Source organism: Aythya ferina (genome assembly GCF_964211825.1).
Source record: "Aythya ferina genome assembly, chromosome: 1".
Lineage (NCBI taxonomy): Eukaryota > Metazoa > Chordata > Aves > Anseriformes > Anatidae > Aythya > Aythya ferina.
The window spans coordinates 82,077,488-82,104,163 of NC_140296.1; the positions used below are offsets into that span (position 1 = coordinate 82,077,488).

The following is a 26,676-nucleotide window of genomic DNA, read 5'->3' on the forward strand; positions in this document are numbered from 1 at the left end:
ACATGTGCCTTTTAATAGCATTCATGTGCTTTTTTGTGTAGGCACTGCCAGAAGCCAGTCAGAGCTGACGCTTGGCCAGCGCATGTGTGACAAGGAGTAGAGACAAGTATGTGGGACTTGATTGCATGTGGGGCTTTGTCGATCTGTTTCCTGTGTGAAGAGCAAATGACACAACCATCTAGGGTGCCAGCGATTAGAGAATAACGCCTTTCTGTGTCTTCTTTTAGCTAAGCAACTAATATGTATGTATATCAAAACCTGCTGAAATACTAACAGAAGAAGGCATTGAGAAAAACTGAGGGCAATGCAAGACCATCAGCCCCAGTTACATCTCTTTTCTTTACAGATTCCTCACATTTTTCCTTTTTTTTTTTTTTCCCCCTGTCTTTAAGGTCATAATTTAGTTGTTGAAAGAGTATTTGGAGCTGTTTATTTATGTTTTCTTCTCTGAAATAACACTGACTTGTAATTATGTTAGCTGCAGAGATGTTAACCTTTGGCTAATCGTCAAATATTTCCAAAAGGCATGCCCTCCTGCATGTAATAAAAGAAAAGTATCATCAGTACCAGCTCACTCAGCTGTGTGGTAGACCCCATCTCTCACCTGTGCTCGTATATGAGGTGAGAAAGAGAGGGATCACCTTCTATGACAAATTTAGCTGTGAGATGAGGAGCAGAGAGAAGAAAAACTTAGATGCCATATATATATATACAAATATATAAAAAACTGGATGTATGCCACTGCAGTCTCTGCAGCCACATGCCAGATCTCTTTCTTAGCCTGGTAAGGTAATTGATTAAATAAAGTTAGCCGCTGTATAATTCTAAACTTTTCTTCTTGCTGGTTCTATTTTATCTAGTTTCCTTCCTTCCAGAAGATGCTGCTACAACTACTCATAGTGTTGCTGACTGTGAAAGTGACAGAAATAGCAATTTTTTTTCTTATTTAGAGTGATGTAACAGGAAAGAATATCTGCTTAGGACATGCTGCCCTGATAGAAATCCTATACATTTACTATAAGTTTCCTAACTGGTATTTAACTTGTCGCCATCCTGATCTAAATGGCTGGGAGAGCAGGTGATAACACCCATGTGATTGTGTAGCCCAACGGACAGTGCAAGCAAAGGAGCTAAAATTCCTGTAGCCTTCTGGTAATTCCATGTCTGATGTAACTGGAAAAGTTGACCTTGAATTTACCAGAACTTTGAGGTGGATCTGCTTAAAACTCTTCAGAGGTGAGCTCTTGAAGAAGAATACATACATATATATACATACACTTTTTTTTTTTTTTAAACTGAAGAGGAGTCAGGTTTTATCAGAATATAAATTAGAATCGTCAGTTTTTTGTTGTTCAAACAATGAGAGTTGAAGGTGACTAGAGATGGAATAGAAACTGGCACTGTGTCATTGCAGTTGGATTCTTGTTTCCCTCTGGTTTCAGGCAGCTCAGCAGCTTCCTAGGTAGCAGCAAGTTCTGGACAGTCCTCTCCAATCCGTGGTAAGTTTATATTCTGTTACTTCAGAGTCTGGAGTGTCAGCTCCCTGCTTATCCCAGCAGCCTCTTTGCTTGGGTTGCAGACACTCATGCCTTGCCTTGGTCTCTGGAACTTTCCTCTTGCAGTTAGGTGGCAATAGACAAAATAGTAAATTGGGAATACATTAAAACAGATGAAATCCTGGATCAGAACTGTACAAATTCTGCAAGAATTCTGCACCCACTCAGAAATGAAGTGAGGTCATTCCTGACTGGGGATAGCTCCCTTGGCTCCCTGCCGCGGCTACATTACATCTTCTGCATTCTGCACGGAAACTCTTAGCATTCTTCCAGACCATGATCCCAAAACCTGTGGTAGATGGCTCCGCAAAACTCCATGGAGAGATTTTGTTTCAGTTTTAGCCTTTCTGACTAGGACTATGTTATAAGCCATTTTTGTGATTCTTCTGCTCTCATTTCCCCCTCCTTTTGAAACTTCTCCTGAAGTTTTCCCTAAGCTACAGGAAGCTTTCAATCATTTTTTCCATTGTCCTTTGTTGGTAATAGTTATTCCTGCTGTGAAGCTCAATACTTGCTATCAAACATTAACCAAGAGTGACATTTTCAGCAGTTGCATGTGGCCCACCTACTGCTGGTGCTGAGTGTGCAGGAATTAACTGATATTGATTGTAACTATACTGAGAAAGAACTTAGTGTTGATGGGAACATTTGCTATGGGATTTTATTATTATTATTGTTTTCAAATGGCTATTTCCAGTGGAGAAAATGGGGAAAACAAAATTATCTTTACAGAAAGTGTGTGCATTTCAACTATGTAATAGTAAACACAATTAAATGTAATTTAGTTTTTGATCTTGATATTCTGAACACAGAAATCTTCAATGCACATTTTTGGCTGTGAATCCTATTTTGTATCTAGTCCTTTGGAGGAATAACATCTGTTGTCAAACGTGGTTTATGACTTCTCCCAAATTAAAACTTCTGTTCTAGAAAGGGAATGTTGGAGGTTGAATTTGACCAGTAGCAAAACACAATGATCTATTAGTAATTGCCTGACTGGACTTTCAGATGAATTCTTTATTAAGCACTTCAGCATTTTTGTGGAAGTACAGGCAAGTTCACTTCTGACTTTCTCACTGCCTACAGAATAAAGATGTGTAAAAACCATCATGGAACTGATGTACATTTGAGGATCTTGTTGGCTCTGGAAAGGGTGGAGGACCACTCATGGACTGATTTGTCCTGTCAGCTTGGAAATTTAAGAGCAAATTTTAATTTGGCTAATAGTCTTTAAAAAAACAAAAACAAAAAACAAACAAACAGCAACAAACAAATGAAAACTACTACTACAAAAGCAGACCATGATGTGGGCTTCTGTATTTGATTTGAAAAACAAAAGTGACCCACATTTTCTACCACATTTTTAAGGGAACAATGTTCCCAAAATAAAGTCCAAGTTGAATTTGCTTAAGGATGAACATAATGATGAACATTTCAGCATTACCTGAATGTTGATCTTTAGCTGAACAGCAGAGAGAATAATGATTTAAAATTATGCTTCAAATATACCAATACATAACTTTTGGCTAGCTCTATCCTCTAATTGCTTTATTTAAAATTAGCAGTGATCACTCTGACATAGATAAACCTTTTGAAGGAATTTATAATTTTCTTTTTTTTTTTTTTTTGGCTTACAGACTATATTTGCCAGACTTCGTTTAACTACATCTGTCTTTTTTTTTTTTTTTTTTTTTTTTTCTTTTCCAAAACAACATATGATATTAAATCAGAGAGCAAACAGGATAGCTTTTGTATGTAGCAAGGCTATGTCATTTATTTTCCATTTTAATTTTCATTTGTTTGTGTGCTGAAAAAGCAAAAGTGTTCAGTTTCACAAATTGGTTCAAAGTTCAAGCCTCAAGTTACATTCCTAAATCTGGCTTGAGAAAAAAAAAATGGCATGACTGTCAAAGGTGACGAGTACCTGCTATTGCCATAGACTTTGTCATCCATATTGTTTAAGACCCATGCAGGAGTAGTTGCAGAAGCAGATATGGATTGGCCTTGCTGATGTGCCCTGACTTGCGGAATGCCCTGGGTCTTTGTCTTTACTTCTTCTGTAAACCCTATCAGCATTCTCCAGCTAAATCCTCAGTTCCAGGGTTGTGCCTCTCACCTAGTAGTGTGTAAAGCTCATAAACTGGGTGAAGCTTGGGTTTGGATGAACTTCTTAAACCTTTACATTCAGAAGTGCTATCTGAGGATTTTTTATAAACAGTTTTAGAGTTGCAGGCTTAGATCTTATCTCTGTGCCGTTACTCACTCAATTCATGCTTTTAAGGCAGGTAGTGCTGTCAGAAATCCTGTGACTCAAATTTTAAGTTTGATCTCACCTAGAGCTTATGTTTGGCTACCAAGTAATGGGTTGAACCCATCTCTCAGTTGAGACTGAGGTTTTGATCTGCTCCTTTGATTCTGTCCCTGTCTACATATACATGTATACATACTTAAGATAAACCTGGTAATTATCCCTCTTGGCTGATTATTTTGGGGGCAATGATGCAAGAGTCATAAGCATTCATTTCTGTAGTGTTATCCCACTCCACCTCCTCACCATGTGTTGAATTGCTATGGTATTTTTGTTCGTCTCTTGTCTAGCCCTCTCCAGCCTTCTCTTTTCTCACCATGGACTTACAAGCTTATAAGAACTGAATCTTTGTTATTTTCTCCTTTCTTTCTCTCTCTCCCTCTCCCTCTTTTTTCCCTTCTAACTGAATGTGTGTGAGTGAAATGAGGGAAGAACATTGGGCTGCTTGCTTTGCGTTGGTGTTTACTATGAGTCATAACAACAGCTTGGTGCTCTTGAAAACTTTTCTGGTGGGAGAATCAACAGCATGGATGCAGCTAAAGAAACAGCAGAATGTACTGTACTTGCAGTTCTCTGACTCAGGGACAAAACTGTGGGAATGCATTTTGATGGAGGTTTGCACTTAACTCATGCTATGGATATATTCTGCTAAGGAAGCAAACCTGGTTGCTCAAAGTTTGCCATGCATTGAAACTGGACTTACTGGGAGGGATTTCAGTGGTAGTTGACTTTTCACAGAGCTTCTAAAGTAGACTTGGTGTGAGAAGTAAGTCTAGAATGATTATTTTTACATTGACAGCCCATAAAAGCTTAAAATAAGATGACATATTCGTTGTACTGCTCTCCAGTTATTCGCCTGGAATTACGCAGATTCAGAACATTAAAGATCTATTTCATTCTTATACCCGGAATTTCCTTGTTCCCAAACTACTCACAATTTCTTAACACTTAGATCACAGATAAGGATTATCCTGCACTGATACAGAACTGAACATATAACCAATAATTTAAGATCCTAACATAAACTAAATGAAGACTGAGTTGTCTTGATTTCTAGTTGAATGATCAACTCTGAAGCACTCTATCCTCTGTTAAGTGACTGAAACAAACAGTAAGAGACAATACTCAACCCTATGTCTGAAAGGCTATCATGGCAATAAATGAGGCTCCAGATCACTTCCTCCTTGCAAAGTGCTATTGGACAACAATTTCATCACTTGCCTGTGTTCAGAAAGCTTAATGGTGCTTCCAGGCTTGGCTCCAGGTTCAGAACACAGTGAAAACAACAAATCCCAAGTCATGATGTTGGGGTACTAGGGTAAGGTAGCTATACAATACATGTGAATTGAAATAGGAATAAAACATCAGGATGAAGAAGAAGGATACAGCCAAGTGGTTCCGAATGCATCTTGTGACCTGCAGTTTCATATCTAATTTTTTTTTTTTTTTTAAGTTTGAACAAAAATTTCTCACATTTAATGTCGGAAAATGCTCACTAGACAAGTAGATCCAATATTCAGCTCTGCTGGTCAACATTTACCAGTTTTCCACAAGCTATGCCATTTGACAGGCAGTAATTTTACAAGTGAATAATGATGTTGGTTGCTAGTAAATCTCAGGTATTCTAAACTATTAATGAACAGCCTAGACAATAAAGCACGGAGATGGGTGCTACACTTTACATAATAAAGAGTCTTTCAAGTTGATGAATATGGCTTGTCTGTGGTAGACTAGTTATACCCTACCAGAATTTTTCTTCATTTCTACATTTCTTCATACAGAAAATATTAAGTAGGAATTCCAATAGTTGTTATTTTTATAGCAGTAAAATGGTAGTACATTGCGGAACTGCAAAATTCCACAATTTTCACATAACACATGAAAAATATCTGCTTGGAATATCAGCGATAGCCATGATACTTACGGAGGCAAAAGAAAAATATAATAATTGCACAAAGTTGACTGCTGAAAGGTTACATAAATAAGCAATTTGTGTCGGTACCAGTAGTCTCATTATGGGTGCCTGGCATTGCCAATTATAAGCAAGAATGTGTCTGAAGTATTGGCCTAGAATATACTGTGTTAGAATCTGTTTTCAGTAATATGGCTGGAGAGAGCTAGGACTAGAAATGTCATTGACTGATTAAATCTCTATGGGCTGTTAATGTTTCACAGTTAGATATTGCTTTAGAAGAAAGTAAAATAGAGCAAGAGCTGAGGTTCGTGTAGTATCAAGTTCTGAGTCTAAAGGCAATTATACAAATGCCAGAGTCACACCTGAGTGCGACTGACCCCAGCTGCTTACAGCAGCCAGAGAGAGTCATGGTGCATGTGAGGTTAATGACTGTGCCGAACCTGTTCTCAGATGTTGGCTAAATCTTAAACAGAAGAAAACAAATGTGAAAACATGACCCCTGTCAGAACAGTTCACCTTTTGTGAACAGAAGACATCACATAGCTTCTTGACTCAGAAGAAAGATTGTTCTGGGGAAAATTTTTTGAACCGTGGTAAAATGCTCATTCTGTCACAGACCTGAAGAGTGACTTCAGATTTACAGGCTTTTAAGGCCAGAAGGGATCATATACTTTGAACTCCTCTGTGATCCAGGATGTAAAACTTAATTCTTGCATAAAACTTGTGATTTAAAACCAAACCAACCAAACAACAAAAACACAGAAATTGTCAGGACGTATTCTACAGAATAATATCTTGTCTCAATTTACATAGGATGGATACTTACATGCATTTCTAGTCAGCTCTCCTCAAAAGTTATTTTCCCTTACTGTTGCAATGATATGCCTCGTTTCTAGTCCAGATTTCTACCTAGTATTCATTATGCTAAGATTTCTATCAGAAGTGTCTTCCAGACAGTGGTTCATCTCTACTCTGATCAAGAGGGTTAATTAAGCATTCTTTTGGGCAGATTAAACCACTTAGTCATAGTTGCATCTTTTCTGAGCTTGTATCTTTCTTGTATTTTTTCTAAAGTCACTTACAATTTTTCACTTGCAGTGTGGACATCTACATTTATCATAGCATTGTACTTGGAACTTGAGTTCAGTCAGTAATCTACCATGATCCCCAGCATCCTTCTAAATTTGAGATTAGAGTCCTCCATCTATTATGTGCTTTGGCATATGTTCTTTTTAACTAGATTTGTATTTGGCTGTATTAAAATTGATGTTACTTAAATGAACCTATCTCACCAAAGCCATTCAACTCAATCTGAACTGTCACCACAATTCATTTGCACTCTGTTGCCCTTTTGTCATCTGCAAATTATGTCAACAGTAATTGAATCTTTTCTTCTGGGTTATTCATAAAGACATGGGCTTGCAAGAGGACTTGTGGTCAGTTCAGAAGTAGTCCCTGCCAGTCTGGGCAAAAACAAACAAACAAAAAACAACAACAACTCTCACAGCACAGTTGCTATCACAGTTACTGTTGAGACATGTCCATCAAGCAATCTTTCCTCTGTTTAGCGCAATTACACATTGTGCTATTATTCCTCTATCATGTGAAACAACTAAATAGTTTATCACAATGTGTATAAAAAGCTTTATTAACACATTTACCAGTTATTAGACAAATACATAGTCCCATCCAAATTTAAGACCTATTTTCCATAAAACGTGGGTTATCATTATATTGCAGCTGTATTCCAAATTCGTCTCTTTTCTGCTTGCCTGTGATGATAACACAGTAATTGACATCGAGTCACCCAGATCGTTGCCTTTATCACTTTTATATTGCTAGCCCACCTCTAGCTTTTTTTTTTTCTTAGTCATTTGAATCATCAGTAGTTACTATTTTTGTTACGAACTATATTTAGTGTCATGCAATAAAACAATACAAGGAACAATAAAAGATGATGATTTTGCCAGGCAGTGCAGAAACACGAAGTAGCACAGATCCCTTGTAAAATGGTTTAACTTCTAAGTGGAAGATAAGGATTATGCACAAAGTGAACAATGGAGTGAAAATTACCATGTTGATACCATAGGCAAGGTAAAGGTATAAGGTTTTATCAGATCAACTAACATGTATGGAAAAATTGGGCTTTCCAGCTCTAAAATAGAAACAACAAACTTTAAAGTAGATGAAGTAGAAATTTAGAGAAAACTGTTTGCATTTTAGTTAATGTGTATTTGCTAAAACACATAAGTGAACTGCTGCTCCATGACTGGAAAAGAAAGAATATTGATGGAGAAGAGGTGATAAGAGTTTCTGTGAGAAAGAGAATATGCAGTCTTTTTTGGTTCTTGGGTGGAAAGATGCAGTGAGGTGCAAGGAGGGAACTGGCTTAAAATGGGGTGGCCTGAGGGCAGCAAGATGCACTGTTAGGAAGAGCAGCACCTGGCACTGACTTCACTGGCCAGTGAGGACATATGTCAAGTATGGTGAACATTTCTGCTGATGTCCTCAAAGGCCTTTGGAGAAAAAGAAACATGTATTCTAATGGCTGCTCTGTATGCTTCAGGAAAGTCTGCTCTTCTTGGAAAGGTCACAACAACTGGGGAAGAATCCAGATGAATGGAAAACTAAATGTCATATGGATCTTAAAAATGTGTAAGAAGGAGGGTTCAGGTTAGGCTTGCCTCAATCCCTGGGAAAGTTATGGAGCAAATGCTTCTGGCAACCTTTCCGAAACATATAAAGGACAGATAGGAGCAACCTACATGGATTCCCAAAATGCAAATCCCAGCTGACTCTCTTGATTGCTTTCTGTAATGATGATACCAGCCCTGAAGAATGGGGAGGGGCAATGGATTTTATATACTTTGAGTTTAGCAAGGCCTTTGACACTGTTTCTATATCACCAGGTTAGTGAGATATGGGCTAGGTAATTTGGCAGTAAAATGGGTGGAAATTAACTAAACTGCTGGGCTCAGAGTCCAGTTCAGTGATGCAAAGTCCAGCAAGCAGACAGTAACTAGTAGTGTCCCTTAAGGATCAATTACTGGGATCCATGCTGTTGAATACCTCTATTTACAACCTATGTGACAGGACAGAACTCACTCTCAGCAGTATGCGAGTGACACCAATTTGGGGGGCATGGCCAATATGCTGAGGGCAGGGCTGCCATTCAGAGTGACTAGAACAGTCTGAGAAGTAGACTGATAGGAACTTCATGAAGGTCAAGAAAGAAGAAATGCAGATTTTTTTGTCCTGGAAGAATATCTTGAGAGGGAATAACATCGTCTGTGGCAGTAAAGGCTGGAGGTTGACTCTGCAGGAATCAGGTCTGCAGAAAAGTATCTTATAGTCCTGTTACACGAGAAATTGAACATGACGCAGCAGTGTGCTTTTACAGCAAAGAAGGGCAGTAGCATCCTGAGCTGTATCAGTACAGGGCTGCATTAGTCATGAACATATTGGAGCAAGTCCAGCAAAAGGCCACAGAGATGATTAAGAGGTTGGATCCTCTGTAATAAGAGGAGAGGCTGAGAGCTGGGACTCTTCAGCCTGGTGAAGAGAAGTTTCAGGGTGAACCCCATCAACATGCCTAAATACCTGATGGGGATATTTTTCTTTAAGAAGAAGGTGGAACCACGCTTCCTGCTAGCAGAGCAGGAGACAGTAGACACAAACTGAAATATGTGGAATTGCATTTCAACATAAAACAACAACAACAACAAACTTTTATTTTGAAGGTGGTCAGACATCAGCACAGGTTGCCCAGAGAGACTATGGAGTATTCATTCCTGGAGATATTCAAAACCTTACTGGACACAGCTCTGTGCAGCCTGCTATACCTGACCCTGCTTTGAGCAGAGTGTTGGGCTGGGCAATCTCTGAAGGCCCTTTCCAACCTCAACCATTTTGTGAATGTATGAACTGCAGAATCCAAAGACATGCTGTGTACTGGTTCCCTCTTAGCTCGTGATTTGTTCTGTTAGAGAATCTTATCTGAGACAGTGCCTCAGCCATTTTTTCCTCAAAACGTTTACTGCCATGTATCAAATATCAATGACTTTTTAAAAATAATTAATTATTTTAGCTGTTGTCTAATATCTTCAGTTACCTGGGGACAACTAGGAATTGACTGCATCAGTATAAAACCAGAAAATACCACCCTGATTCTTCCCAAGTAGAAAATACTTCCTTTTGAATTAGATAAGTCTGCTTTTTTGCAAAGGCCCGTCAGCTAGAGACCTATGCAGATTAACCATCCACATCTGTCCTTTCCCAGAACTGGAGGCATAAACTGCCGTACTGTATTTCCCCGTCTGCAAAACCCAATGCTAAGTATCTACTCTGAAAACCCATGCAGGGTGAGAGTCCATTGGGTGTTCCTGTTGGTAGATAGTTGGACACAAAGGAGACAGGGGAAGTAGAGTGGAAAAAGGCAGGAGAAAGTGATGTTAGCCTCCCAGGTGACTGCTTCCCTCATAGTCAGTTTTTGAATGTTTGTTGTGTTGTCCAGATCACTTCCTGCAATCAGATTGTCAGCTGTGTGGTTTGATAAGGTTCCCAAGTCTGTTGGCCTGGAATTGGTCTTATGGATTTATATGTGCATATGCAAAATAAAGTATAAAATAAACTCATTGCTGAGTGTTGGAACAATTACTGTAGGCTGCTAACCATATGTGAGAGCAAAGTGCGTGACTTTCATACAATTAGAATGAATCAGAGGTAGCCCACTCTTGCATTGCAGTGACATTCCCATTAAATGAATTTGTAAAAGCTGAGTGTTTGGAGTGCTTTAGATGTTGTTAACCACAGATCTTTTAGAATGAGGATTGTTTCTGCTTACAGCACCTTGATTAATTTGTAGTGTGTGGTCTATCCCTTCAGATTTGTCATGATTACTGTGTTTGAGTGAGGCCATAAAAGAAAAAAAAGATACAGATGCTTTTCAAGTATATGGACATGAAAAGGAGCTAAACAAACTGTACATGGCATTACAATGTATCTACTGGCTTACAACATAAAAATCTAAATATAGAAATGATTAAATACATGATTGTAATTCTGCTAAAATAAGTGCCAAGGTTCCTGTAGCATTTAATGGGGGTAAGATCAGACCATTGCTGTCCTCAGACATTATTAAACTGTATAGAAACACAATGTAGAGTAATTAAGAGATCTGGGCTTTTGTCATTTTTAATTATGTGAAATTTGTTGTTATGGTTATTTGTAGTATTTTTTAACTCTTAGTATATCCTGCTGTGTAAGTCTCATCTCACTACATAGCAAGCATCTGTATGAGTTTGGAGGTCAAACTATAATGAGAATAAACTGGATCTAAAAATTAGAATCATAGAATCACAGAATGGTTTAGATTGGAAGGGAGCTTAAAGACCATCTAATTCCACGTCCCCTGTCACATGCAGGGGCAACTTCCACAAGACCAGGTTGCTCAAAGCCCCATCCAACCTGGCCTTGAACACGTCCAGGGATGGGGCATCCACAGTTTCTTTGTGGATCTAAACCTACCATCTTTCAATTTAGACATTATTCCTTGTCGTATCCCTACACTCCCTGACAAAGAGTCCCTCCCCAGCTTTCCTGTAGGCCTCCCTGAGGTACTGGAAGGCAACTGTAAGGTCTCCCTGGAGCCTTCTCTTCTCCAAGCTGAGCAACCCCAACTTTCTCAGCCTTTCTTCATAGGGGAGGTGCTCCAGCCCCTTGATTATCCTTGTGGCCCTCCTCTGGATTCATTCCAACAGGTCCATGTCCTTCTTGCGCTGGGGGCCCTGGAGCTGAATGCTCCAGTTGGGGTCTCATTAGAGCAGAGGGGGAGAATCACCTTCCTCACCCTGCTGGCAACATTTCTTTTGATGCAGCTCAGGATATGGCTGGCTTTCTGGGCTGCAGGCACACATTGCTGGCTCTTGTCAAGTTTCTCATCAGCCAACACCCCCAGGTCCTTCTCCTCAGCGCTGCTCTCAATCCATTCTCTGCCCAGCCTGTATTTGTGCTTGGGTTTGCCCTGGCCAGATGTAGGACTTTGAACTTGGCCTTGTTGAACCTCGTGAGGTTTGCCCAGGCCCACCTCTCCACCCTGTCCAAGTCCCTCTGGATGACATCCCTTACGACCAGCGTGTTGACTAAACCACACAGTTTGATGCCATTGGCAAACTTCCTGAGGGTGCATTCAATCCCACTGTCCATGTCACGAACAAATATATAAAACAGTGCTGGTCACTGTACTGACCCATGAGTACCACAACTTGTTACTGATCTCCACTTGGTCATTGAGTCATTGACCACAAGTATTTGAGTGCAACCATCCAGCTAATTCCTTACCCACCAGTAAGGTCTAACCATTGCATTTATGTCTTTCTAATTTAGGGACAAGGTTGTCATGCAGGATAGTGTCAAATGCTTTACGCAGGTCCGGGTAGATGATGTCAGTTGTTCTTCCCCTATCCACCAATGCTGTAACCCCATTGTAGAAGGCCACCAGATTTGTCAGGCAGGACCTGCCTTTAGTGAAGTCATGTTGGTTGTCACCAATACCGTCCATATTAAATATATTAAATTAATTGATATACACAAATTTATTGGCTTTGCAAGTACTAAGTTGTCACTAATTGTGATTTTTGTTTTCCTCCTACCAAAAAAAAAAAAAAAGTGTGATATATTTTCATAAAAGAAATCGCTATTTAACAGTCCACCCCCTCATGAATAGTAGTTTACAAAAAGATGCCTGTCAGAAATGAAGTCTTAAACCTCTTTGGTGTTTCCCAGTGGAAAAATAAATAAATTGGAATGTATAGCTGTTGTTAAATGATGGAGGAGTAATGAATTTATTCAAACAATAACCCCCCAAAATCTTATCACCATGGAAGCAGCAAACTATGGAACCAAAACCAGAGCTAAGTGAACAGCATTCAGAAAGCAAGAGGTGAAATTCTCTATGCATTGTGTACAGTCCGCCTTGCATTTTTCTGGGGCTCATCATCCTAAAGCGGAATTAAAGAATTTAACCCTCCAGGGGATTTTTATTTATTTATTTATTTTTAATTGATAAAATTTCAGTTTTAATGTCTCTCAGATGCTAAAAATAAAATAAAATAAAATAAAAAATTCCCCCCTTTTAAATCTTGTTTTCTGCTGCTTGTCAGCACACAGGTTTCTGCAGTGATCATTTTTGTAAGACAGCCTCTTGCTGAGAAAAGTATTTTTTCTGACTCATACCATCTACTTCTATTTATCCAACCAACATAATCTTAATTTAATATTAAGCTTGGGTCTCTGTGTATATTTGTATAGACAAAGCTGCCCAAGCTCACACATTGCCTAAGTCTTGGCATTTGAATTCAGATCAGTCATCAAATAAAAGTGGTTGGACTGAAGTGAGTCCTTTTTTACTCTATGTTATGGGAATTGGGCAGTAAGTTAGGGAAGGAAAATATCTTAGTTATAAAATGGTTGGAGATCAATGTGGTGTCACTGCAGTGTTCAGTTGGAGCAGCCTTGGGAGGCATGTTGCAGCGTAGAGTCCCAGTGGAGGAATGCACCATTGGGATACTTGTCTCACCCTGTACTGAGAAACATTAGTCACTTGACCATATTTTTGTCTTGATATTGTATGTTCTTGCATTTAAAACAGAATCTCTGTTGGCTACACATGTTCCATTATTAATGTTCTGATGAAAACCAGAAATCCAACTGCAGCTGGCAGGCGTTTGGTTCATCACACATATTTTCATCTGTTTGGTTTGTGCCCTTACAAAGTAGTTCTTGGTAATACTTCCTTTAGATAATGTGAAACAGAAATAAGGGGCTACAGGGAAGAGAAAGAAGACTGTAGAAATTTAGGAGTGGGAAGATAGGAAGAAGAGTCATCTCTTGGGTATCCCTTATATCAATTATACACACTTATAATTTGTGCTATTATTATTATTATTATTATTATTATTATTATTATTAAGGGTAGCTTATGTGATATGTGTATGAAAACATAACATTTTAAAATGGAACCTCATCCTGGAAGCAGTCTAGAAAGGCTGAGGCATAAAGATGGGGGATAGGAAGCACTGAGGTGGCTATACTCTCCATGGATCAACTAACAGTTTATAGCCAGAGCCAGTAATAGATCTTAAATACCCTGACTATTAGCAGGTGCTAAATCCATTAGATGCCACCTTTTTAGGTATTTAATATTGATACATTTGTTATGGATATGAACTGATTTATCAGCTTTTGCCTGTGGTTCTTTAGTGTCTGGCACATTCCGGACTGGTTATTTGCTCTGAGTCTGAATTTTGCAGCTTCAGACCAGATTGGATATTGACAATATATGTATTGCAGAAAAGTCTCTCGTATTAATATTTCTAACTGTGGTGGTTTTACTCAGGTGAGCAGCTGTGCTCCACCACAACCGCTCTCTCACTTCCCCTCCTCAAAGGGAAATGGGAGAAAATGCAACAAAAAGGGCTCAAGGGTTAAGATAAGGAGAGGGGGCTCACTTAATAATTATCATCATGGGCAAAACAGACTCAGCATAAGGAGATTAGTTATAGCAATTAACTATTACTAGCAAGCTAGAGAAGTGTGAAACAAAGGAAAGAAATCAAATATACCTTCCCCCCATTCGCCCTCTTCCAACTCCTCCCACCAAGCAGTGCAGGGGAATGGGGAATGGGGGCTGGGGTCAGTCCCTGACACTTTGTCTCTGCTGCTGCTGCTTCATGGTCACTCTCTTTCCCTGCTCCCTGTGGGGTCCCTCCCGCGGGATGCCATCCTTCCCAAACTGAGACTGCAGGGGCTGCCTACAGGCAGAAGCTCTTCAAGGACTGCTCCCACACGGCTCCGTACCACGGGGTCCATCCCCCAGGAGCAAACTGCTCCAGCACGGGTCCCCCACGGGTGGGCGGCAGCTCCCCGCAGACCCCCTGCTCCTGCGTGGGCTCCTCTCCATGCTCCTGTGGGGGCTCTCCATGGGCCGCAGCCTCCTCCAGGCCACATCCACCTGCTCCACTGGGGGTCCTCCACGGAGGGGCTGCAGTGTGGAGATCTGCTCCATGGGGGACCCATGGGCTGCAGGGGGACAGCCTGCTCCACCAGGGGCCTCTCCACAGGCTGCAGAGGAACTGCTGCTGCGTGCCTGGAGCACCTCCTGCCCTCCTTCTGCACCGACCTTGGCATCTGCAAGGCTGGTTCTCACTCCTCTATCGCAGCTGCATAGCAGTTTCTTTAAATCTGCTCTCCCAGAGGCACAAACAACATGGCATATTGGCTTGGCTCTGGACAGCAGTAGGTCCCTTTGGAGCTGGCTGAAATGGGCTTTTATCTAACATGGGGCAGCTACTGCATTCTTCTTGCAGAGGCCAACCTGGTAGCCCCCTGCTACCAAAACCTAGCCATGTAAACCCACTACACTTAGAGCTGCCTAATATAAGTCTTGTTGTGACTTAGTTACTTCTAGGTTAAGAAATTAACTCTTTTGGAAAGATAACTTAGGTGTAGTTTTCAAATTCAACCTAACAGGAAATTGTTCCAAGTTCTTTTACTTAAGCCTGGTGTCATACAGAGCTTAATTAGATGTGAACAAAATTCTGCTGTATTCAACAGAAGGAGACAACATTAGGGTTCTACCGCTATGCTGTGTCTCAGGTTATTTCCCAAAGAAAGTTTAAACTGAGAAGTATTTGGCTAAAATAATCAGCTATTTTATTTTATTTTATTGTATTTTATTTATTTATTTTTGTATAAATTATTATTTAGGAGTGTGTCCACAGGAAGCAATTAGTGGAGATTGGATATACCATTCTTGCCAAGAGGAAATGAGAAACTGCATACATTGTTTGTGGAAGATACTCCTCTGGAAATCATAATTCAATACTGTTCCTGTTGAGCAGGAAGACTGCTTGTAATTTTGCTTGTAATGTGCTTGTAAATTTTATTCATTGATAGAAAAGTCATACCAGTGTCAATGGCAAGAGAAAGCAGCTGGACTGTGAAAGAATGGCTGCCAAGCACACAGTGGAAGGCATTTCAGACTGTGCCATGGGAAAGAATTAAAATAACAAAAAAATAAACCTAGTGTGGGAGGAAACTATTAAACTCACTGAGGAAGTGGTGGCTTAAGTATCTGTCCAAAGAAAACAGCTTTTTTATTTTTATTTATTTATTTATTTTTCTTTTTCCCCTAAGGACTGTCAGGTTAATCTGTTTCTTGGCTTGTCAGTGTATACTTCTTACTCTTTGCATGTATATTTAGACATAAATAAGATATTTTGAGAGGCTCTGTGTGTGCAAATGTTGGTTGCCTGGGGTAGGTATGGTGGGGGAGAAGTTATAAGGCTTGCTTATGTTTATACCCATTGGGCTTTGAGATAAACTTCAAAGATAACATGTAGAACATTGCTTTTTGAATTCAGTAGTTACAGATGTATGCCTAATGCCTGGGTTTAGTAGCAGCTTCCCAGGAGGGAATACTCTCTTGGATGCCTGGTTTACTTGAAGTCTTGAGGAAATAACTTCCCTGTCTTAAACTTCTCAGAGGCAGGCATGGCATAAAAAGAGCTTTTCTCACCCAAAGCACTCTCAACACAGCCTGCTTTCTGATGTATGTTTATCAGGGTAGCTCAGGGATCCTCCTATTGAACAGTGACTTGTAAATACAAAATAACAATTTATAGAGAATACTGTATGCAGAACCCTGTATACAGATTTTATTTATTTTTTTTCAGTGGTTGGAAAAATACTCCAAACATACTGGGTTTAGATTGAAGTATTTTCTACTCTTTAATTAGTAACAGTGTTTGCAATCTACAGGCATATCTCACAGCGTATGAAATTATGATTGTTAGCAGCATAGTCACAATATGGTCATGATATGTTCAATATCTTAAACTTGTTATGAAAAAAAAATCTTGTTTTATTTGCAAACCAATACATATTTGGGGTAAGAATATACGTATCAGAATATATTTATTCTGCCATAAAATATATGGCAGGTTAAAGGTAAGTATTTCAGCCTTGCTTGAAAATTATGGAGGTAAATGTGTAAGGTATTTCAGGTACTTACTGAACTGCATAGTGTACTCTGAATACAGCAGTGCACAACTGTACCTAGATCTGATGGCAATTTACCTGGAGTGTTTCATTGAAAATGCAAACCTTGGTCTTCCTCAAAAAGACAAGGAAAGGAAAAAAAAAAAAGCTAGGAAAAGAAGCAAATTTAATATCAGATAAAATATATTTTCCCGTTAATCATTTAAACAGTGATTACTTAAATCACTTAAATAGTACTATATTTATGCTTTGTCATATGTACCTCAAAGGCAAAATACCATGTAAACAAGAAGTTTCATTTCATTGGGAACTAATTATTAGGCTAATTAACACAAATAATTATTAGACTGAGGACACAACTTTCAGCATAAGCTAGAACATGAATCCTTGGATAAAATATAATAAAGAATACTAGGGAAAAAAGATATATAACTGAAAAGGTTCACTGCCTAGTTTCAAGCCAAATAAGTCAAAAACAACTATGATTGCAGTGTTCTGGAAAGCACTGTTATTACACTATGTTGTGCATCCTTTATAGGTGCATTTTTCTGTATGTGGTACAGTTGGTTTTATCAATAGGTCAAAATATTCAATCTGGGTGGCTTGCATTTCTGCCTGAAAATATATATGTGAAATCCTACATAGACGTAACTTGATTTTCAGAGTCATCTAAAATTATCTTAAAGGTTATGTGGACTTGATGATGCTCCTTGCTTCTATTTCAAGGTATTATTTTAGGACACCCAGTGCAGTAACAATAGACCCTGCTAACACAATTTTGTTTTCAGATATGTTAGTGTAAAGTGTAAGCCACAGAATCACAGAATTTCTAGGTTGGAAGAGACCTCAAGATCATCGAGTCCAACCCTCTGACCTAACACTAACAGTCCCCACTAAACCATATCCCTAAGCTCTTTAAGTGTAAAGTGTAAAGTGTTAGTTTTAATGTAAGTTAAAATATTTTATATGTTCTCACTTTTTTTTTCCCCCTCCATTTTATTCTCCTGTTTTCCATACTTTAATCTAACTGCTTTAAGATAGGGGTTAACTGCAGAGAGAAAAGAGCTTTAGTTTCTCACAGTAATGAACTGTGGAGGTAGTGGTTTACCACTAAATAGCAATGGTAATGTGTTGCTTTTTCTTTTCTCCTTATGATTTTCACGTGTTTTCTTTTTCCTTTTCCTTTTTCTTTTTTCTTTCTTTCCTTTTTTTTTTTTTTTTTTTTTTTTTCCCCCCACCTTTTTTTCTTTTCCTTTTTCTTGGAAATAGATCCTATGTTAGGTTGTTTGTTTTCCATTTGGTGGAGTGTTGGTCTGTTACCCTCTCTATGGAGATGTTAATGAAGAAAAATATAGAACATCCAGGGAACCTCTGTGTGGGCCATTTTGTAAGTGCTCTCACTGGTGAGAGTGTTTGGGAGATGTAATAGTGAAAGTAGTCACTTCACAACCTGTGGAAAAATGGGGACATTTGGAAGAAAGAAGCCCCAGATTAGTGAGAGTAGAGACATCCAAAATCAGACCAAAGACCTTGTGCTGTGTCATTATTTCTACAGAGATTTTAATAATGCCTTCTCTAAGCTGAAAGAAAGGAGGGAGAGAAGAACTGTTGCCTGTCTTCAAGTGAGATGGTCTCCTGATGTATTTTTCAGAGATGGTGCTTGAGATTTTATGTACCGTGGAAAACAGTAGTATTGCAGAAATTTAGCATGAACAGCATGATTGTTAGGAGACACTGTGTAAGGAGCATCTTTGTCCATTAATCTGCTTTCTGTTTGCCACACAGGTGTGTTTCTGAGCAGTTTCACTCTGGTGAAGGCACTTCCCAGGTGATGATATGTATAGGTGTAATGTGTTTCTCAGGGAGGTTTCAGTGACACTTCTTTCTCAGGTTGTGTGTATGCTTGTGTATGGTTGTTTCTCCAAATACCTGGGGGGAAAAAAAAATAAATAAATAAAAAGAAAAGGAAAAAAAAAATGACTGAAAGTATGTGCTTGTTCTTTGTACACAAATAATAGGGAGGAGAAGCGCAAGAGTAGGAATAGATGCAAAGGAATTTGGGACTCATTCAATGTGTCTTTGACACTTCATGACATGTACTTTTAGCTTTATGAATTTAAATTCCTGTCATCTTAATATAGCTTGTAATTATTCCTCAGGGTACTTCAATTATTGAATGCCTATTTAAAGTAACTAATAAGCTATCTTTGACAGATTTGTGATTCAAGTTCTATCAGCATGAATGTGAAACAACCAATCTTTTTACTCTTCAGTGCATATTTCCTAATAATTTGATGAAATAAATCCTTTTTTTTTCTTCTTTTTTTCTTTTCCCCATGCTACAGTTGATTTATTATTTGTGTGTTGATGCTTTACTAGAAAAAAATATTTATCTGCACAAACTTACATACATTTCATACATATTAAACTCAAAATTGAAGAGCTTGTGTTTTTTTCTTTTGCTGTAAGTGACGGTTTGGATTTATGTGGTAGGACTAGGCAGTGGTGCGATTTAAAATGTTCATAAGCTACAAATTATTGATTAGAAATGTTTCACTGCATTGAAAGCTCATTTTCAAGATGGATACATTTAATAACATGTCTGTTTTGTGGAATAAGTAGTATTTTGCAGCAATTATGGAAAGTAATGGCTACTATGTTTCCTATAACTGTAATTGGGAAAAATACCTTATGGTGAAGCTAAACACCCTTACAGGTGTGTGTTTATGTAATATACATCATATAAGTTGTTTGAGTTACCAAATTGGTTCCTCACACCTCCTCCCCAATGTAGGTCCTTTGCAGGTCTTTCATCAGCCTATGAGAAAAGCAGTAATGGTCACGTTTGTGTAGGCTGAGCTGATGGTGGGAACCAGATAACTCTGCTGGGAACTGGAGGAAGAACTACAGTCACCTTGCCCCGTTTAGATTTTTCTTAGCACCTATACTGGGGTGATCATCCCTGTGCAGTGGGGCTGCTGGTTTAGACCTCTCTGTGACACACTTTCCTCTCGCTTTTCTTCTGATGTCTTCCTCTCATAAAACTATTAAAACTGTGATACCCATGGTTCATTAGAAAATGTTTTGAAAGTAGCTGTCTTCATTTCTGGAAAGAGTGTAAAGTATTCTCCTTTGCTTTTACTTCTGGTTTCCCTTTCAGAAATGGAATAGAATAAAAAGTTAGTGACAATGACAGTAGAAAACAGGTTTGATTAAAACAAACAAACAAACAAAAACCAACAAAAACAAAATATGTAAGGCCATACTGCTGTGTCAGTAACTGTCTCTCTGTGCTTTACTTTTTTTCTTTCAACAAGAGGATATGAAACTGGTGGTGGCAGCATTTAAGCAGCAGGGAAATTTGATTACCTGTGGCGTCAATTCTGTGTCCTGGGATGAATTTGGTTGGTCAAGTTGGTTAACAGGGTCTCAGCACTTTAGGATACTAGTGTCTAGCTGTAGGAGCTATTCAGAAGCAAGCATGGTCCTTGTAGAAATCAGCATCAGACTTGTGGGAGGAAGTTGAAAGAGAGAGTCTTTCATCCTAATGGTCACTGAGAATGGCAGGAGGAGATACTGGTGGGTAGCAGGTTTGAAAAGAAAGATGTAGATCAGAAGTAAAGAACTCATAAGAGAAAAGAAAAAGAGAACAAAAATAATGCAACTGAGTTTTAAAAATCCCATTATAGTTTTCACAGGAGAATGTTTAATTATCTCCAGCACAAAACAGCATTTCAGTCCTAATCATTTCCTAAGCAAGAAGCAAATGAAGTAGATAAGCATCACCTGAATGTTACTCTTGGTGACAAGAAGTAAGAACCTTACAGATGTTTCTCTTTTTCTGAAACTATAAGAGGCCTAATCAGACAATAGCAGAGGGGGCAAAAGAAATAGACCGTTTTATCTTTATTTATTTTTTTCCACCAGAGAATTGTGCCTTAGCAGAGACCAAATCTAAGCTGTAATCAGCACCTCACATTCTTTTGTTTGTGAAAGGTAAACTGTCCATCCATTAAAGTTTTATTTTCTATGTGGGTGAGATCAATAGCTGAATAATTGATTGGCTGACAATGGAACAGCTGAATTATTGAAGATTTTAAATGAGAATTTCATAGAAATTAAGACAGATGCCAGAAGAAGCTTGAATGAATGGAAGTAGTAAGGTAAAGCTAGTCAGGACCCTTTACTAAAGTTAGATTATACTTGTCAGTTCTTGTTTTGTGTGTCCTCAGCCTGTCCTTTCCATAAGTAATAATTTTTATTCTGCTCCCCAGGTGCTGGGATCCTAGCTTTTCCATTTTCCAGTAAGTTCTGCTGCCAGTATCTCTTGGCAAGCACAGCTTTACCCACGTCAGAATGTTGTGACGCCATTCAAAATTTTAAAAGGTGTCAGGCTTTGATTTTGCAAAAGCATTGCTCTTCCGTGACTTGATTGAATCATTCTTGAAATCAACAGGGTTGGATTAGAAACAAATAGCACCTGTGCTGTTGGTTGGAGAAAACTTAAATATTACCATATTTTTCTTTTCCTAACCATTCTGTTTGTTACTTATGTTAAAAATAACTATCTTGATGTTTATGTTTTTTAGGGTACAACCCACTAATAGGGGTGGAAAAAAGACTTCTGTAATGAACATGGGCACAACTCTGTAGCTGCCTGTTATGCAATTTGAGTGATTCTTACTTTTTGTAACCCAAAGGCTGACCAGCATTGTCAGCATGCAAAGATGTGTATCCTAGCAGAGGGTGAAAGGGAGGGATTGTGGCTGAAAATGGATGGGCTTCTGTTCTGTGGAACATCTATGCATGATTTTTAGAACTCCCTTGCAAGTGTGCTTTAATGCTTGTTTTACCCATATGAGTTAGAGGGAAATTTGCTGGTCTCCCTTGTATTTAGGTCAGCTCATGCTTTCCACTATAAAAGCAATCTTTTCTTTGAGCGTTCTCAAAGATGGCTGTTTACAGCAGGCCTTTGATGATCAGCAGAGGAATTTTCTGTTTTAAGAGTCATTGTTCCTTGCTTCTCTCAGAAAAGATTTTTATCTAGTGAAAATAATTGAATGTTGAGTATAAATGGTATACTACAAACACAGCGAAGATGATAGAGCAACACACAATGCTAAAGGAATATTAATTTTGTGAACTCTGGCAGTGGACATTTAGGAAATGCCATATTTATGATGCATCAAATAGTGCAGTGAGAGAGGAAAGACTCCTGGGACAGCATTTGTTACTTAACTGTTATTTAATTTGCCTTGCAAAACAAACAAACAAAAACAACAAAACCCCCAAAATCAAAGACTTGGGTAGTACATGCTGTGGTAACAAAGGACAGAAATGAATTCTTAACTTAAAATATAGGAGACAGTGATATGCTGAAAAAATAATGTGAAGTGATGAACCCGCAAATTGTGGTGTAGCTTTCCTGGTTTTGGATAGTGATATAAGTACTTCTGTGCTAATTAGTGACAGATTATTTGCTGGACGAACAAATTTGTTAATTAAGCGTGTTTAAAGTGAATAATTTCATAAAATCCATTCATATATTGTACAGGTTTCCCCCTGGGAGCTTTCTAATTAGGGAATTAGAGACTAAATGAAGAGTAATTGGGAACTGAATTGTGTTGGGAAGGGTAATAAATGTAATGGGGAGTCATAGTTTGTTTTGGGATGGTCTTAAGTGGAAGTTTCGTTATATTAGATAAGGGATCACAAAATCCCCATTTAATATCATATGAGGGAACCTAACATAGTATCAAATGCATAGGAGCTTTTGACATAGAGAAGTTGCTGTGTTGACTATATTTCACATGTGAAGCTCTTTCTTATTTGGACAGAAAATATGTAATTCTTTCTCCTCATCAGAGTCCAGAGTACTGTGTCTTGGTGAGTGATGAAGGAATGGGTAGGGAATATTCAACTGGGTGCCCTGGCACCTCCTGATTTTTGAGTAAAGTTGAATAACTCATCTGTTACATTGTGAAACTGCAGCTTCATCTAAAGTATCCATGGCATGCTGTAAATGAAGTGTTCCACAATCCCATTGTGAAAGGAGAGAGAGAAAATGACTTCTGGGAACTGGCACTCAAAGGACACTTTTAAGTTAGAATTGGAAGTTTCATGGGGCTCTTCTTATTGTTCTGTATTGATATCATGCACTGCACAGCAAGTGACTTGAATACTATTGCAGCAATGGGGATGATGTTAATAATGGCAGCAGAAGCCCAAGAGTCATCTTAAGTTGGTATTTCTGCTCACCCTTTCTGTGTGACTGTGATCTTGAACAGTCAGCTGAATTTGTACAGCTGTAGATTATGCAAAGCATATTGGTTTCTAATGTATTTTTTCCATTTTTGTCCTTTATAAACACTCTGAAAGGCAACACAAAAACTATGAAAGCATTTATCAAGTATGGATTCTTAGTCTTAGTATGTATTTTTACAGAAAGTTTTATTTGTACAGTGATATCATTTCCTTTGTTGGTAGGCATAAATATAGTGTGGCTTGCCTTCATGGAATATTGACTCAAAGCAGAGTAAAATAAGGATGAAGGACACTCTTGTGTTTCTCTGGGCTAACCTATGCTGGAGGAGTCCTTACTGCAAACTTGACATGGATTTGTGAAAAATACCTAAATCCATAGAATAGTTTTTGTTGGAAGGGATCTTAAATATCATCTAGTCCCAACCCCCTTCGAATTGTATAATTAAGCTTGGGTCCCACTAACCTATGTAAAAGCATTTTCATGCAGACAAATGGCATCCATTTTAGAAAGGAACGCAAAACAGCTAGCCTTGTTTAAGTTCTATACTTCCCAGCTACAAAAGTCCTCTAAGGGGGGAAAAAATAATAAAAAATTCTATCTTATGCCACTTGGGTATATGTTACGAGTTTTCCTCTATCTTGTATCTCACTGTGAAACTCTGTATGGTCTTAATAAAGAGCAGAAAATATTAATCAACTATAATGCCTTTCATTGTTGAAGGAAGCTCTGCTAGTAAGCTTTGTAGTTTTGGAAAGGTTTATGCTTCATTCCAAGACTGATTTAATAGTCTCTGAAGTGGAGAGGTCATGTCATATTAAATACAGACACTATAAATTAGTATATTAAGATTTATGTAGGTAGCTTCACTCATAAATCTCAAAACCAGAAGCTTTAGGTGAAGAGTTTGCTATTTGGATGAAGGCTGCAATTGGTAAGGACAGAAGTGTTTCTGTAGTAATTTTTATTTAATTATTTTTTTTTAAATACCAGACATTCCTGTCCCCTTGCTCACACAATAGCAAAAATTATATGCCACAGACATCTATAAATTCTTATGCATCAGACTCCCAGTTATTTCCTTATCTCTGTTGTAGGTCTTAAGAGACATTTGAGAGCCAAGATTTTCTTCACTGTCAGAAGTCATTAAAAAGCCTTCCATTTAGGATTTCATAGAACAGGATTCCTGCCACTCTTCTGTCCATGGACATCACCACAGACCTCTGAAATACTTTGTCTGGAATTTTTGAAAACAGAACAACAACAACAAAAAATCAATTTTGTACATGCATCATGGTTAAAATCCTGCCCTTTGTCACTGGCCTCATACAAAAACGTTGATCTTTGCCATGGACTTTCAGAAGGCAAGAATTTATTCTTAGTGGCTTTTAAAGTTTTGCATTTTCTTTTCATTTCAATGCCTGTTGTTATTATTGCATGACCAAAGACTTCCAAGTGCTGTTTGGAAACAGAATTGTAATTTTGCACTTTGGTTTGCAGTAAGGCCATTTAATGGAAGAAGGCTTCTTGCATTTCACTAGTTGCTCTCTTGGTCCCCTCTGGCTTTAAAACCATTTTCTGATGATTCCTTCATATGTCTGTGAAACATTTAAGTTTCAACAAGGCCACCAAACAGTTCTACTCTTTACAGGCCAGGCCTTTGGAATAGGATGAATTGTTATGCTCAAAAACAAATTAATGAAGATTTTTTTAAATCATTTTGCTTTATTCTTAAGACAAGCAGAAACTTTACAGAAATCTCTGCAAAGAACAGTCTCACTATTTCTGAAAGTCTAAAAAATCCCTCTTAACATTAAACATAAATATATGAATAAAAAAGTCATGGGGTAAAAGAAGAATATGAAAAAGAACTAGATCAAAACTACTTTGTTACTGCTACTTTGAACACTCTATTTCTAGAAGCCTGCCAGAAGTGCAAATTAGTCTGCAAATGCCTGTCAAAGTATAGGTCTGTTACTTGAAATATATAATTACCTGTATTACCAGTGCATCCAATTGACAACTAATAATTTGTAATATGTATAGGTAAATCACTTAGTTGAAGTATATTCACTGTCAGATTAGCAATGAAAATACTTCAACGTTCTGGTATGCAGGTCCAGAGTTGAATTACAGGATAATATATTTGGACTGGAAACTACACTATATCAACATTTTTAAGCATTAAAAAATGGTTAAAATATGTTCCCATGTTTCACAAGAATAACCATGTAATGGTATTTCAGTCATGGAAAAGGGTATCACAGAATCATTATCCATTGAATCAGGCATAAAAATCATCAGACCTTTAAAAATGATGTCACATCCTACTATGTAACTGAGAGGATCTCCCCTGCTGTTATATTATTAAATACTACATAGTCTTCATGGTATTGCTAGTGTTTAAATATCATAGGTTTCCTCGCATTCCCTTGGTGTTATAAAACTTTAATCCTTCAGGTGTACTGTAGGCAGAGTTGTGAGCTGAAATCCAATAAACGCACTTGTGCTAGTTTTGAACATAGAGGCTCAGGTACTGGTAGCTAACTACAGTTTAGAGTGGAATATGTGCCAGGTAGCTGCTCAGTGAGCTGTGCTGTGTCCTGTGTTGCCACAGCTATAATGCTGCTGTAGAGCTATTTGCTGTGCAAGTTCTATCTACACCTCTTGGCTGTCACAGCAGGGGCTGAAGTCTATTCCTGTCCTTTATGAACTGATGTTTTGGAATAGGCTTCGACTAAAACAGCCTGAATCATTTGTGGTATTCTTCCTAAATATGCTGTAATCCTTTGAGCACACCAATAGCATCAACACTGTGTCCAAGTGTGATGAGCTTTATTATTATTATATATATATATACACATACATATATACACACACATGCATGCTTTATTATTAGTATTATATATATATACATACATACATATATATATATATATACACACACACACATAAATATATATAGTCTGTGAAGTAGGACATTGAGCAGGACTTCCAAATGAGTCCTGACTATGGGTACAGACATTTCTCTTCTACAGTGAAGGAAAGAGAAGGAGCAAATAAGAGTCGAGAGGAAATGAGATGTGGTAACTAAACCTCATTGCACACTACCAAAAGTATCTATATTTTTATGCTAATCTTTATCTATTTAATCCACAAGGCATGGAATGCACAAGTTAAATTGTTGTTGGTTGTATCATTCCACGTTCCCTGACAGAAGTTACATTCTCTTTCTGTGCTACTCTTAGGAGAAAGTCTATGTTTTATATACAAGAAAGCTACAGTTTTCTTCTAAAAGCTAATAGCTATAGCCAGTTTTGTTCTTAAAGCTTGAAGTTCCCCCAGGCTTTCCTTAGAGAGTCTTTTCTATCCCTGCAGAGATATTCCCCATGCTTTAGCTTTTAGACAGAAGTGACATCATTATGTTTATTTAATACTTTGGCATATTATAAAGAGGATGATTGACTATCTAGAGCACTGCTGGGATAGAGTCACTGGGTCACATGAAGAGCAGAGTTAATACTTGCCAACATGGTGGATGTGTAGGACAGGGAACTATGAAACATGAATATTCAAG

The 26,676-nt window shown here is 38.2% G+C and overlaps 1 long non-coding RNA gene across 1 annotated transcript; it reads left to right on the forward strand.

Annotated features, from left to right (window-relative positions):
* Positions 1-642: 642 nt before the first annotated feature.
* LOC311429877 lies at positions 643-2,681 on the forward strand. Its single transcript, XR_014688435.1, has 3 exons — positions 643-784; positions 1,443-1,499; positions 1,623-2,681. It is a non-coding gene; the product is annotated as an uncharacterized lncRNA (long non-coding RNA).
* The last annotated feature ends 23,995 nt before the right edge of the window (positions 2,682-26,676 follow it).